This window comes from Eleutherodactylus coqui, chromosome 1 (genome assembly GCF_035609145.1).
Source record: "Eleutherodactylus coqui strain aEleCoq1 chromosome 1, aEleCoq1.hap1, whole genome shotgun sequence".
NCBI classification, from domain to species: Eukaryota; Metazoa; Chordata; class Amphibia; order Anura; family Eleutherodactylidae; genus Eleutherodactylus; species Eleutherodactylus coqui.
In genome coordinates, this window is record NC_089837.1 from 40,303,476 (window position 1) to 40,317,577 (window position 14,102).

The following is a 14,102-nucleotide window of genomic DNA, read 5'->3' on the forward strand; positions in this document are numbered from 1 at the left end:
CCAAATCATCACAATGAGATTACAAGACCCAAGAGAGCAATGTTCAGAAAGGAATAATTAAAGCAGGTTATACTACCGTGTTTCCCCGAAAATAAGACATATTCATTTTTGTTCAAAAAGGTTTAACTTTTTTACATGTATAACTGCCTGGACACTATTTAAATGGACTTTTTAAATTCACTGTTAGCAGGGCTTAATTTTGGAGTAGGGCTTATATTTCAAGCATCCTCAAAAGTTCTGGAAAATCATGCTATGTCTTATTTTCAGGGAAACAGGGTAGTTACATACTGAATGAAAAGAAAATCACCAGAGGGGCCCTTCAAGTGTACCCAAGATATACATATATCTATCCTAAGGGATAAAAAGAAGGGAAGTAATAGAATTGCAGACTGGATAGACCATGTATTCCCCTCTGGTTGTCAGTCTTCTGTCTACATAGATGTTACCCTAGTGACAAAAATCCAAATCTCCATGTCAAACTAAGTCCATGTGATCCTGCCAAATGAAGAGGGTAATCTTCAGAAAGGAAAAATTAAAGCAGGTTATACTAGTTACATACTGAATGAAAAACAAAAAAAGGTACCAGAGAGGCCCTTTAAGATAATCATACATGTAGTCTAAAGGCCCTTTTAGACACAACGATAATCACTCAAAAGACAGTTTGAGTGACAGTTTTGAGCGATCATTTTACATAGCTAAATGATCATTTAATTAGCTGCTAATGTTCAGCAGCAGCTAATTAACATAATTTCTATTTTAGTGAGTCACATGGAAATGTATTTACAGAACAGCAGGGGGGCTGTTCTGTAAATGCATGTCTATTGTTCTCCTGTGGGCTGCCAGCTTATAACAATGGCTATCAGCACAGCCTGTGGTAAGCTCAGCCTGTTGTCAGTTGGCCGGCCGCATGATGGTTTTTATAGTTATTAGTTATCTCGCTTGGATGATGCAGGTCCATAGAGCCGATCTAAAATGACCGAGAGCATTGTTCCATTCAGTGTAGATATCGAAGGAGGTACCGTTGCCTATCTGTTGCACCCACGAATGCTGTGGACGACCAGGAGGCCTCAGCCATCCGGCAGGGGTTCGTCTCTCGATTTTCCCAGCAGACTAGATGGAACATGTGCTCTCCCTCCTGTTGTCAGTCTCCTGTATATACAGATGTCAAGCTAGTGACAAAAATCCAAATCTCCAGCTGAAACTCAGTCCACATAATCCTGCTGGTTCCTGACTGTTGGTTGGTTCCTCCTTTACAATGAGCCTACTTAAAGGAGATGTCCCGCGCCGAAACGGGTTTTTTTTTTTTTAAACCCCCCCCCCGTTCGGCGCGAGACAACCCCGATGCAGGGGTTAAAAAAACCACCCGCACAGCGCTTACCTGAATCCCGGCGGTCCGGTGACTTCAATACTTACCGCTGAAGATGGCCGCCGGGATCCTCTATCTTCGTGGACCGCAGCTCTTCTGTGCGGTCCACTGCCGATTCCAGCCTCCTGATTGGCTGGAATCGGCACGTGACGGGGCGGAGCTACACGGAGCTACACGGAGCCCCATAGAGAACAGCAGAAGACCCGGACTGCGCAAGCGCGGCTAATTTGGCCATCGGAGGCCAAAAATTAGTCGGCACCATGGAGACCAGGACGCTAGCAACGGAGCAGGTAAGTAAAAAACTTTTTATAACTTCTGTATGGCTCATAATTAATGCACAATGTATATTACAAAGTGCATTATTATGGCCATACAGAAGTGTATAACCCCACTTGCTGCCTCGGGACATCTCCTTTAACATTCTGATTGCTCCTACAACATTACTATTAGCTCATTGGTTCCCACCATACAGAACTGACCATATTGGTGGCTGATGTTCATATTTTATCTTCTTCAGTTCTTTAGTCCTCCTTTACTTCTAGGAGCGGTTATACCGGACACTGGATTGATCCTATTACTTCCTAGAATCTGATTTGTTAAATAATACAAAAATATCATAGAAATGTAGAAAAGCTTACCTCCCCGGTCAGCAGGTAGATGATCTCTAAGGAGATGTTTAATATTCTTTTGGTAATTTCATTCCCATACTTGCTCATCCTTGGTGGCTCATACATGGCAAGGACCAATCTCGATGAGAAAATTGGGTTGACTAAAGAATTCTAGTATTGCACCTTTTAAGAAAAAAAAAAAAAAAGAGAGCTCTAAATCCTACTGCAAAATCATCATGTGTGAAACGCAGATCCTCACTTATTGAGGGTAGTTGTTATACCCCGGAAACTGGTTTTTGTGGCTGCCACAATAATATTATAATATTTATGTATTCAAATTAAAGATGAGCGAGTATACTCGCTAAGGCACATTACTCGAGCGAGTAGTGCCTTAGCCGAGTATCTCCCTGCTCATCTCTAAAGATTTGGGGGCCGGCGCGGGTAACAGGTGAGTTGCAGTGGGTAGCGGGGGGGGGGGGGGGGGGGGGGGAAGAGAGAGAGAGATCTCCCCTCCGTTCCTCCCCGCTCTCCCCCGCCGGCCCCGAATCTTTAGAGACGAGCGGGGAAATACTCGGCTAAGGCACTACTCGCTCGAGTAATGTGCCTTAGCGAGTATACTCGCTCATCTCTAATTCAAATATTTCTATATTTTAATTTTTGTTCATGCGCCGTAAGTGCACAATAGCATATAAAAACAAATTTCTCTCTGTTTCATTAGTTCGATAAATAATAATACATTTTTTCCACTATTTTTCGAGTACCAGAAGTTAGAAAAGTTTTTGTATCTCCAGGTTCTGATAAAACATCCCTAAATTCACTGTTACTCATTCGAATCTATATAAACACCTAATTTCATCATCGTTTAGTTTAGTTTTCCCCCAAGTTTCATGCTGTTTCAGCGCAGATATGGCTGCAAGAGGTTCCAAGCATCCAGCAGATCCATTTAGTTATATTTGTGGGGAATTTATTAAAGCAAGAGGAAAAAAGTTCCCCATTTCACCATCAATTAAGATGTGTGAAGCATACGAGACATACCTTGGGATGCCTGTTTGAGACCAGGACAAATCATGGACTCAACATTTCACATGTGAGAAGTGTAAGAATATTTTGGAAGGATGGTACAGAGGAAAAAAAGAGGGCCATGAAGTTGGTATTCCACGGATTTGGCGATGACCCACTATTTTTGCATGGTGGACCCTTCTAAAATGATGTGCAGGCAAGAATGCACCTGCAGTCATTTATCCAAACATGCCATCATCCAATGCTTCTGTGCTACATGACCTAGAACTTCCTGTTCCTACTTACTTCCTGGTGACGAAAGTAGAGAATATGACAGTCCTGAGGATGTTGCTGATCCAAATTACAGTGCTAAATATGAAACCAGTAAAAGAAAACCATACTATCCCAACCAAAAACATCTTAATGATTTGATCAGGGACTTTGGTCTTACAAAGTCGAATGCTGAGCTGGTAACACCAACACTCAAGCAATGGGACTTGTACAAGCGTTGCATCAGACGAAGCGACACCACACTTTTTCCAGTTTTTTTTTAATCATGAAGATGAACTGCACTATTGTCATGATTAAGAGATGAGCGAGTATACTCGCTAAAGGCAACTGCTCGAGCGAGCATTGCCTTTAGCGAGTATCTCCCCCACTCGAGACTGCAGGTTCGGGTGTCGGCGCAGGGGAGCGGTGAGTAGCGGCTGTCAGCAGGAAGGAGCGGGGGGCAGAGAGGGAGAGAGAGATCTCCCCTCCGTTCCGCCCCGCTCTCCCCCGCAGCTCCGTGCCCGCTGCCGGCACCCGAACCTGCAGTCTCGAGCGGGGGAGATACTCGCTCATCTATAGTCATGATGTAACTGGTATGTTTAGAGAACTTGGAATTCTATTTGATCCTGGTGAGTGGCGCCTCTTCATCGGCAGTTCATCAAATAGTTTTAAAGCAATATTACTTCATAATGGTAACAAGTATCCTTCTTTTCTCCTTGCTCAATCTGCTCAACATAACAAGACTACAAAAATGTGAAGAGATTGCAAAATGCATAGAAATTTGAGGAATATGGTTGGGAAGTTATTGGAGACATCAAAATAGGTTTACCAAGTTTCCATGCTATCTTTGTCTTTGGGATAGCAGAGACACTAGAGCACACTACCACAGACAATATTGGCCTGAATGTAAGGAGTCTTCTGTGGGAAAGAATTTCATTAAATAGGAGCCACTTGTAGACCTTCTAAAGCTACCAATGCCACCTTTGCACATCAAAATTGGCCTCATGAAGTGATTTGTCACCGCTTTGGGCAAGGAATCAGCGGCATTCAAGTATTTACAAGATCTTTTCTTGAAGCTTCCAGAAGCAAAAGTTAAAGCCGGAGTTTTTGTTGGACCTTAAGTTAGAATGTCAACAGTTTCCCAACTTTCTCAAAGAACAGGAAAAAGAGAACATAGATGCCTATTCAGAACAGCCAGGTGAGTGCTTTCATCAAGACATCCTACAATTTGAACATCACTAACAGGGAAACTTCAGTGAAAACAGGGACTACATTTGGGGATTAATTTGTGAAAGGGCTCTGACATACCTTGGCAAATCTTGAAAAACTATACATGTCTAGGTTCCTTTTCATACATAGCATTTTGGTTAAAATATATGATTGATTTGATATACTGAGCACTCTCACTAGAATGTCAATCCAATCCCATGGCTTCGGGACGTGATGATAGGATCAAGATTCTTCAGGAGATCTTGGGTGGAGGGGATTCCCCGACTGGATCATGGTACCAATATCTGCAACTTTATCGTTATGTTAGGTCCCTTAGTAACATACAACACTTGGGGAGGCCTATGACTGCCTTTGAGAGTCTATGTCTGTAGAACACTGATGAACCTTTGAAAATTTCTACTTCATACAGAACACTCCTAGAGGCAGAGACAGCGGAGGAGGGCAAGACACTTGAGCGGGAGTGGGACCTAGGCGGCAGCCCCCCAGAGGAGTCATGGGGAAAGTCATATGTCCTGACTCTTAATTGAACATATCAAGCTAGACTACATGATAATCATCCTGTGTAAATGGCCCTGAACATAACTCCTTGTAGCAGTAACACACAGTCAGATGGTGACCACCATGGCGTCTGTATTCAGTACAATAGTTATTGGGCTGTCTTGATCTGTAATGGGAAAGCGCCGCCCCTATTGGGATGTCCTAGCTCCATTGCGGCCAATCAAAGGATGCCGTGTCACTGGGAACCTCCCAGTCACTCAACCACAACTCCATTGGTCAGCCCTTATGATTCAAGCTCACTTACAGCTCCATCCACTGGAAAACTAAATGAATGGGATGCAATCGTGTAGTGTTATGCAGTGTGCAACACATACAGTTAAAAAAAATTAACACAGATGAGATGTTTTACTGCAAAACTCAAAACAAAATTTCACTTAAAACAATACCAGAACAGGATGAGCAGAGGAGGAAAATACTTAATTAGCCCACTGATAAGGGATGTGAAAGTTTAATGGTCTCTAAGTTGGTGTTAGGGGGGACATCAGGCCAGGGTGTTATCACTCCTATAGATTTCTCATATTTTACACTGATGCACGAAGCCACCTCCAAGGTTCATTCTGTGAAGATGGTTAAAAACTTGTACTCAAATTCTTCTGTGACGCTGAGGTTTCCAATTGCCTTTTATTATAGTACCTTTCATATCTTCTATGTTGCATCCGTGACTAGAAAAATGCTCGGCCACAGGGAATTCTGTCTTTCTTTAATCGTGTGGCGATGAGATCTCATCCTCGCTTTCAGTTTTTGTCCTGTTTCTCGAACATAAAGGCCCCCAACAGGACATTCCCTGCACAGGATAAGTTCCTTTTTGTATGTCAGAGGACAATGCACTCTTGATTATACAGTTCCTCAAATGAGGAGGTTGCCTGTAATACAGAACGGGAGGGTCTGGGAATATGGTTGTCAGATGGTCATCCTTGTGTAGGATATGATGGAGTTTCTTAGCAGTTTTCCTTAGTACCCCTAGCTGTGAATTGTAGGTCACTACTAGACGTACCAACTATTTTCTTTCTTCTCCTTGTATTGGAGCATTTGAATCCTGGGTATCCTGATGGCTTTGGTGATTTGTTCATCAATTGAGGTGGCAAAAAAAAAAAAAAAAATAAAATAAAAAAAAAAAATAGGTTATAGAATGTATAGCAATTTCAACGGAAGACATTCGTCATGTTTCAGTTTTTCGGGACATAAAAATAGTGCCATCTGCATGGTTATTATTCCGGCAAAGAAATTTTTTTTTTTTTTTTTATGAAACCCCACCAAAATCAAATGGAAGAAAAAAAACAGATTCATTTTTTTTTTCATTTTTTATTAGTTTCTCTCCTCCAAACATGAATCAGAGACGGAAACCCTGAACTGCCTCGAACGCCAGTGTGAGGGCGGCCTAAAAGATCTAATAAAACCTGAAGAAGTAAACTTTGTGAAAACAAAAATTTGGGTCATTCTCAGAGCGTTCAGCCACAACTGTAGATTTATTAATGCAAATCTATTTACCGGGTCAAAAACAGGGACATTTATAGGGGCAAAAAGGAACTTGGGCCAATAACAGGCCGGACCGTCTATAAGAGCGACACTTTGGCCAAAAACAGACAGCTCCGTCCATAAGAGCGACCCTCGGGGCAATAACAGGCCGGTCCGTCCGTAAGAGCGACCCTCGGGGCAATAACAGGCCGGTCCGTCTGTAAGAGCGACCCTCGGGGCAATAACAGGCCGGTCCGTCCGTAAAAGTGACACTCGGGCCAATAACAGGCCGGTCTGTCCATAAGAGCGACCCTCGGGGCAATAACAGGCCGGTCCGTCGATAAGAGCGACCCTCGGGGCAATAACAGGCCGGTCCGTCGATAAGAGCGACCCTCGGGGCAATAACAGGCCGGTCTGTCTGTAAGAGTGACACTCGGGCCAATAGCAGGCCGTTCTGTTCATAAGAGCAACACTTGGGCCAATAACAGGCCGTTCTGTCCACAAGAACGACACTCGGGCCAATAACAGCCCGGTCCGTCCATAAGAGCGATACTTGGGCCAATAACTGACCGGTCTATCCATAAGAGCGACACTCGGGGCAATAACAGGCCGGACAGTCCATAAGAGCGACACTCGGGGCAATAACAGGCCGCTCTGTCCAGAAGAGCGACACTTGGGCCAATAATGGGCCGGTCCGTCCATAAGAGCAACACTTGGGCCAATAATGGGCCAGTCCGTCCATAAGAGCGACACTTGGGCCAATAATGGGCCGGTCCGTCCATAAGAGCGACACTTGGGCCAATAATGGGCCGGTCCGTCCATAAGAGCGACACTCGGGCCGATAACAGGCCGGTCCGTCCATAAGAGCGACACTCGGGGCAATGACAGGCCACTCTGTCCATAAGAGCGACACTTGGGCCACTAACAGGCCGGTCCGTCCATAAGAGCGACACTCGGGCCGATAACAGGCCGGTCCGTCCATAAGAGCAACACTTGGGCAACAACAGGCCGGTCCGTACAGAACAGCGACACTTGGGCCAATAACAGGCCGGTCCGTCCATAAGAGCAACACTTGGGCCAACAACAGGCCGGTCCGTACAGAACAGCGACACTTGGGCCAATAACAGGCCGGTCCGTACAGAACAGCGACACTTGGGCCAATAACAGGCCGGTCCGTACAGAACAGCGACACTTGGGCCAATAACAGGCCGGTCCGTACAGAACAGCGACACTTGGGCCAATAACAGGCCGGTCCGTACAGAACAGCGACACTTGGGCCAATAACAGGCCGGTCCGTACAGAACAGCGACACTTGGGCCAATAACAGGCCGGTCCGTACAGAACAGCGACACTTGGGCCAATAACAGGCCGGTCCGTACAGAACAGCGACACTTGGGCCAATAACAGGCCGGTCCGTACAGAACAGCGACACTTGGGCCAATAACAGGCCGGTCCGTACAGAACAGCGACACTTGGGCCAATAACAGGCCGGTCCGTACAGAACAGCGACACTTGGGCCAACAACAGGCCGGTCCGTACAGAACAGCGACACTTGGGCCAATAACAGGCCGGTCCGTACAGAACAGCGACACTTGGGCCAATAACAGGCCGGTCCGGACAGAACAGCGACACTTGGGTCAAGAACAGGCCGGTCCGTCCATAAGAGCGACACTTGGGGATGACGCTATACTTCCTCCGTGGCCTTTAGGGAACTTTCCCGCGGGACGGAATTAGTCGCTCGGATATATCTGCCTCACAATGTTATCTCTATGGGGTCGGAATTCCACGGCCGTTAGAATTTATTATCTGCTGTCTAAATAACCCATTATGCCACTGGTAAAGCCCAGTTAATTTATACATACTACCTCGCAAAAGGTCATGTAGTTCTAATTTTTTTTATATGTTAAGACCTAAGCCAATAATAAGAAACCAAGTTTGCAGCTTTGCAAGACCTGTACAAGCTACATAAAACAGCAAAATTTTTACTTTTGTTTTTCACTTTTTGCTCAATATCTCTGAACATATGCGTCTGGCAGCAAAAAGTAGGTGTAAGAATGCGCCTTGTGAAATAAGAGCAATGTTCAATCAAGAACAAAATAGGTGAAGGTTAACTCACCTAGTGCACGATGGGTTAACTCTGGAAAGGGGAATCCCATTGGCACCTTGCATCTAAGTTCACATATCGAAAAATCTCTTTGTCCACGATCCAACGGAGATTAAAGGGGCTGTCTCGCGAAAGCAAGTGGGTCTATACACTTCTGTATGGCCATATTAATGCACTTTGTAATATACATTGTGCATTAATTATGAGCCATACAGAAGTTATTCACTTACCTGTTCCATTGCTAGCGTCCTCGTCTCCATGGAGCCGTCTAATTTCAGCGTCTAATCGCCCGATTAGACGCGCTTGCGCAGTCCGGTCTTCTCCCTTCTGAATGGGTCCGCTCGTGCCGGAGAGCTGCTCCTCGTAGCTCCGCCCCGTCACGTGTGCCGATTCCAGCCAATCAGGAGGCTGGAATTGGCAATGGAACGCACAGAGCCCACGGTGCACCATGGGAGAAGACCTGCGGTCCACCGTGGGTGAAGATCCCGGCGGCCATCTTCGCAAGGTAAGTAAGAAGTCACCGGAGCGCGGGGATTCGGGTAAGTACTATCCGTTTTTTTTTTTTTTAAACCCCTGTATCGGGTTTGTCTCGCGCCGAACGGGGGGGCTATTGAAAAAAAAACAAAAAAAACGTTTCAGCGCGGGACAACCCCTTTAAGAGAGACGTCTAGGGTAAAGAAGATAAGTGGATAACCAGAAGCTCACCGTAAACCAGATGTGACATGGTGGTCCCTCGTAATCCCAGTTATGTATCAAGAGACACTATGTTGTTGGAGATTGTTTTTTATGTTAAATCTACGTTGACCTATGCGGGTCCTTGGTTTATTAGAGGTCCTACCTGCTTACCTAATGCCACATTCTAACATGTTCCATTTTTAGTTGCCCAAGTAATTCTTTGAGGCCGTCTCATTCTCCTTTCACATTTTGTTCCTTTTGATGCTATAAAAGGACAACATTTCCATCTTTTCCTACAGCGTCTACAAGCTCCCGGTTCAGATTTTCCTACACAGCTCTAATAATGCTGAATGGGGTGTCAGACGTCTCTTTGTTATTTCTTGCATTTCGACTGGAGGGGCTACAATGTCTTGAAAGGTCCTATTTTTTATTTTTTTTTAAAGTCTTTTCGGGTCATTTTCCAGTGTTTCCTCCAGGCTCGGGTCACCCCGAAGGATATTCCAGTTCTTTTTTAATATTTTTCTTATTTTACCGTCATTATTGCTATATTTTGTATTTTCTTGTTTTCTCTTGATGATCCTTCTCTTTTTTCTTCTTACTTTCTAGTTCCTTCTTGGATTCTTCTGATGTTTTCCAATTTTCTTCCTTCTCATTTAAGAGTCTATTATGTGCTTTCTCTATTAAAGGGGTTGTCCCGCGGCAGCAAGTGGGTCTATACACTTCTGTATGGCCATATTAATGCACTTTGTAATGTACATTGTGCATTAATTATGAGCCATACAGGAGTTATCAGAAGTTTTTCACTTACCTGCTCCGTTGCTAGCGTCCTCGTTTCCATGGAGCCGACTAATTTTCGGCGTCTAATGGCCAAATTAGCCGCGCTTGCGCAGTCCGGGTCTTCTTCTTTTCTCTATGGGGCCGCTCGTGCAGGATGCTGGCTCCGTGTAGCTCCGCCCCGTGCCGATTCCAGCCAATCAGGAGGCTGGAATCGGCAATGGACCGCACAGAAGCCCTGCGGTCCACCGAGGGAGAAGATCCCGGCGGCCATCTTCAACCGGTAAGTAAGAAGTCACCGGAGCGCGGGGATTCAGCTAAGTGCTGTGCGGTTTTTTTTTTTAAGTCCCTGCATCGGGGTTGTCTCGCGCCGAACGGGGGGGGGGTTGAAAAAAAAAAAAACCCGTTTCGGCGCGGGACAACCCCTTTAAGCATTCCAGATAATACTTCTCTTTAAAACGCTCTTTGATGATTTTAGCCGCACTTTAAAATCTTCCTTGGACGAGCAATTCCTTTGAATTTTTGAGTCGACTGTACGGTACGTTATTCTTCCAGCTTTTAACATGGCGGCTTTTATAGTCGAGGTAGCTGTTCTTATAAACCTTTTTAAAATGCGTTTTAGTATTAACAGACTAAATACTATTTAGACTAAATCTAAAAAAAAATTATTTGTTTATTAATTGTATTGGTGAACCTTAACTTCATCTTATTATGATTTAAATTACTTCACAAGTCCCAGGATCGCACTCTGCACCCTCCACACTAATAGAATATCATCTATGAATCTGCGGTGCATTTTAATACATGGATCTTGAAAAGCCTCTTAAAAAAAAGCAAACATGTAGAGGTTTGCAAAAGATGGGGCGAACTTGCTCCCCATCGCTGTGATGTACATTTGTTTAAAAAACTGGTTTTCATATAAGAAATATTTTTTTAAATACATTCTATGGATTTAACTATTAAATTTTTTTTGACTGGAAGGCGTGAGGGGGTCACGGTCTAAAAACCATTGAACGGCTAAAATCCCTAGATCATGGGGTATGTTGATGTATAGAAAAAAAACTCAAAAGTGATCAAAAAAGCCGTATGTACCGCAAAATGGTGCCCATAAAAAGTACAGCTCGTCACGCAAAAGAGAAGCCCTCAAAGAGCTCCATCCGTGGAAAAATAAAAAAGTTACAGGACTTTGAAGGAAGCGATTTAAAAAAGAAAAATAATTTCCAGAAAAAGGGTTTTTATTAAAGTGGAAAAAGCTAAAAAAAAAATAAGAATTTTGGTATCGTTGTAACCGTACCGACCCGCAGAAAAAATGGATTGTGTCATTTATGCTGCATGATTAACGCTGTAAAAAAGAAAAAAAAAAGCCCAAAATAGGCTATGTCATTAAAGGGTTAAGGACATCTTCTGGGATTGTTGGGGGGGATTTCTAACATTCAGGAGGCGGAATTCACAACTAAAGGCTGCGGGAAAACAGGAGAAGTTCTGCACTGATTGCCAATATCGGCCTCTGCGCCGCGTCCTGCGGACAATCCGCCCGTGTGAGCGCTCTCATATACATTCCCCCCTCCACTGGAGGATAACCTCCCCCGCACCCCTGTGTGAGCGCTCTCATATACATCCCCCTCCACTGGAGGATAACCTCCCCCGCACCCCTGTAGTAATAACCACATGGACCGTGTCTGACCTCCCCACAAGACCCTCCGCCACCTCTTACCTCTATACAAGTCTCTGAAGAATGCTGGCTGATAACAGAGAGAACAGCAGTGACCACCACCTGCTCTGTATCTGCTACACTGCAATAGGACCTGTGATGATGTCACCGTCATGTGATCAGTGGGGCGGAGCTCAGCAGAGTGGAGGAGAAGTGGTGGCTGAAGGACCTGTGATGATGTCACTGTCATGTGATCAGTAGGGGCGGAGCTCAGCAGTGAGAAGTGGTGGCTGAAGGACCTGTGATGATGTCACTGTCATGTGATCAGTAGGAGGTGGATCTCAGCAGTGAGGAGTATAAATAGACATGAGGCGGATAGATGGGAGCAGTCAGTGATAGTCGGCTGATCATTCTCCGCCATAAATACATATTAGTGACCTTTCACACGGGACGGAATTACACCGCAGGACGCCGCCAAATCCCCGGCTGCGCAATTCCGTACCAAATCTCCTGGTCTGACTGCGGGTTTTAGTGCAGATTGCAGGCAGGTTTTCAGCCACTTTCAGGCTAGTTTCACACAAACGTTGTATCTCGTGTATCTGGACTTCTCCAAAGTGTTTGATACTGCGCCGCATAAAAGGCTGGTCTATAAAACAAGAAGGCTTGGTCTGGGGGAGAATGTGTGTAAGTAACGGGTCAGTGATAGAAAGCAGAGGGAGGTTATTAACCCCTTAGTGACCACCGCATTGCCTTTTTACGTCCTGGTTAAGTGGGCTTTAATCCCCAAGGACGTAGACACAAGCTTTCTCTAGGCATTAAAGCCACGTGACCTGTAGACAGGACAGCTCATTGCTGTTGGTTCCCAAAGGTAGCCGACAACCTGGAGCCATCATAGGGGGCCACGGGCATCCCTGCCACTGAGGTCAAAAAAAGCATGAGGGGAGGAGGGATACCCGGTTTTATGTGCTCATCCCAATTGGGCCCTCGTCATTACCCCTGTGTGCAGACATATAACACAGCCTTGTTATGGATTGCTTACAATCCATTATAGCCTTACATTATTACTTTCATCTGAGATTTAGGGAATGCCAAAAAGGGTGCGGAAGGGGGGGGGGGGGGGGATTATTTTTAGGCAGTACATTTTTTTTTCTGCACAAGTGAGCTATGGAGTCTGGAATTTATTCAGTTGTGCCCTGCAATCCAACGGGTGTTCCCTCCATTATAGGCCTAGCCATGTGTCCTGTAAGCAGATTGGGGCTACAATGGGTATGCTTCTGAACACGGGACAAACAGGGGGATCCATTTTGGGGTGTATATTCTCATTTTCATGTGTGCTATAGAAAAAAAAACCCGCCGTTGACATATTTGCAAAACTATTAAATTTTATATTTTTTCCTCTAAATTTCATTATCTCCTGAAAACAAACTGTGGGGTCAACATACTCCTGACCCCCTCAGTGAATACATTAATTAGTTTTTAAAATTGGGGTCATTTGTGGGGGTATCTATCATTCTGACACCCATGAGCCTTTCCAATCTTAGCTTGGTGTAAGAAAACAAAATGTTCCTCCAAAATGTTAACAATTCATGTTAAATTTGTACGTCTCCTAAATGGTTAAAAAAAAATGTGCATCCATAATAAAGTAAACAGATGGAAATATATATCTTATCAAAAATGTGAAAAAAATGACATTTAAAATTTTTTCCCTATTTTGGCGCTTTTAATAAATATACACAAATTCTATTGGCCTATTTTTACCACCTAAATGAAGTACAACGTGTGGTGAAAAAAACAATGTCAGAATCAGTTGGATATGCAAAACCTTTACGGAGTTATGCTATGTTACAGTGACGCGTCAGATTTCCAAAATTTGGCCTGGTTATTAAGGCCTTTTCTTTATTTTTCGTTTTCCCTCTCTCCTTTTAAAAAAAAATCATTACTTTTTTTTTCGATCATCGTAGATTTTTGAAGGCTTGTTGATTTTTGCCAGACAAGTTCTATTTTTCAGCGATACCATTTAATGTACCGTATATTATACTGAAAAAAAAAAAAGTTCTAAGGGGAGTGAAAAGAAAAACAAAATTCCGACGTCTTCATGTTTCTACGGCGTACACACTGCAGCAAAAATGACCCGATGACTATAGTCTATGGTTCGGCACGTTTACTGCGATGCCAAATTCATACAGGTTTTTTTTTGCTGTACAACTTTTATATTTTTTGCAAAGACAATTTTTTTTTTTTTTTATTATTTTCTGCCGCCATCTTCTGACAGTCGTTTTAATTTTTTTTGTCAACACAGTTGTGCTCATTTTTTGTGGGACATCCTATAGCTTTTACTGATACCATTTTGGAGTACATATAACTCTTTGATCGCTTTTTAGGACATTTTCTCTTGGAGACGGGTTAACTAAA

General features: G+C 44.1%; 1 protein-coding gene across 1 annotated transcript in view; it reads right to left on the reverse strand.

The window, feature by feature from the left end:
* Positions 1–14,102, reverse strand: part of LOC136607875 (oocyte zinc finger protein XlCOF7.1-like) — a 102,609-nt gene that overhangs the window by 28,904 nt on the left and 59,603 nt on the right. The gene's annotated exons all lie outside the window — the stretch shown is intronic.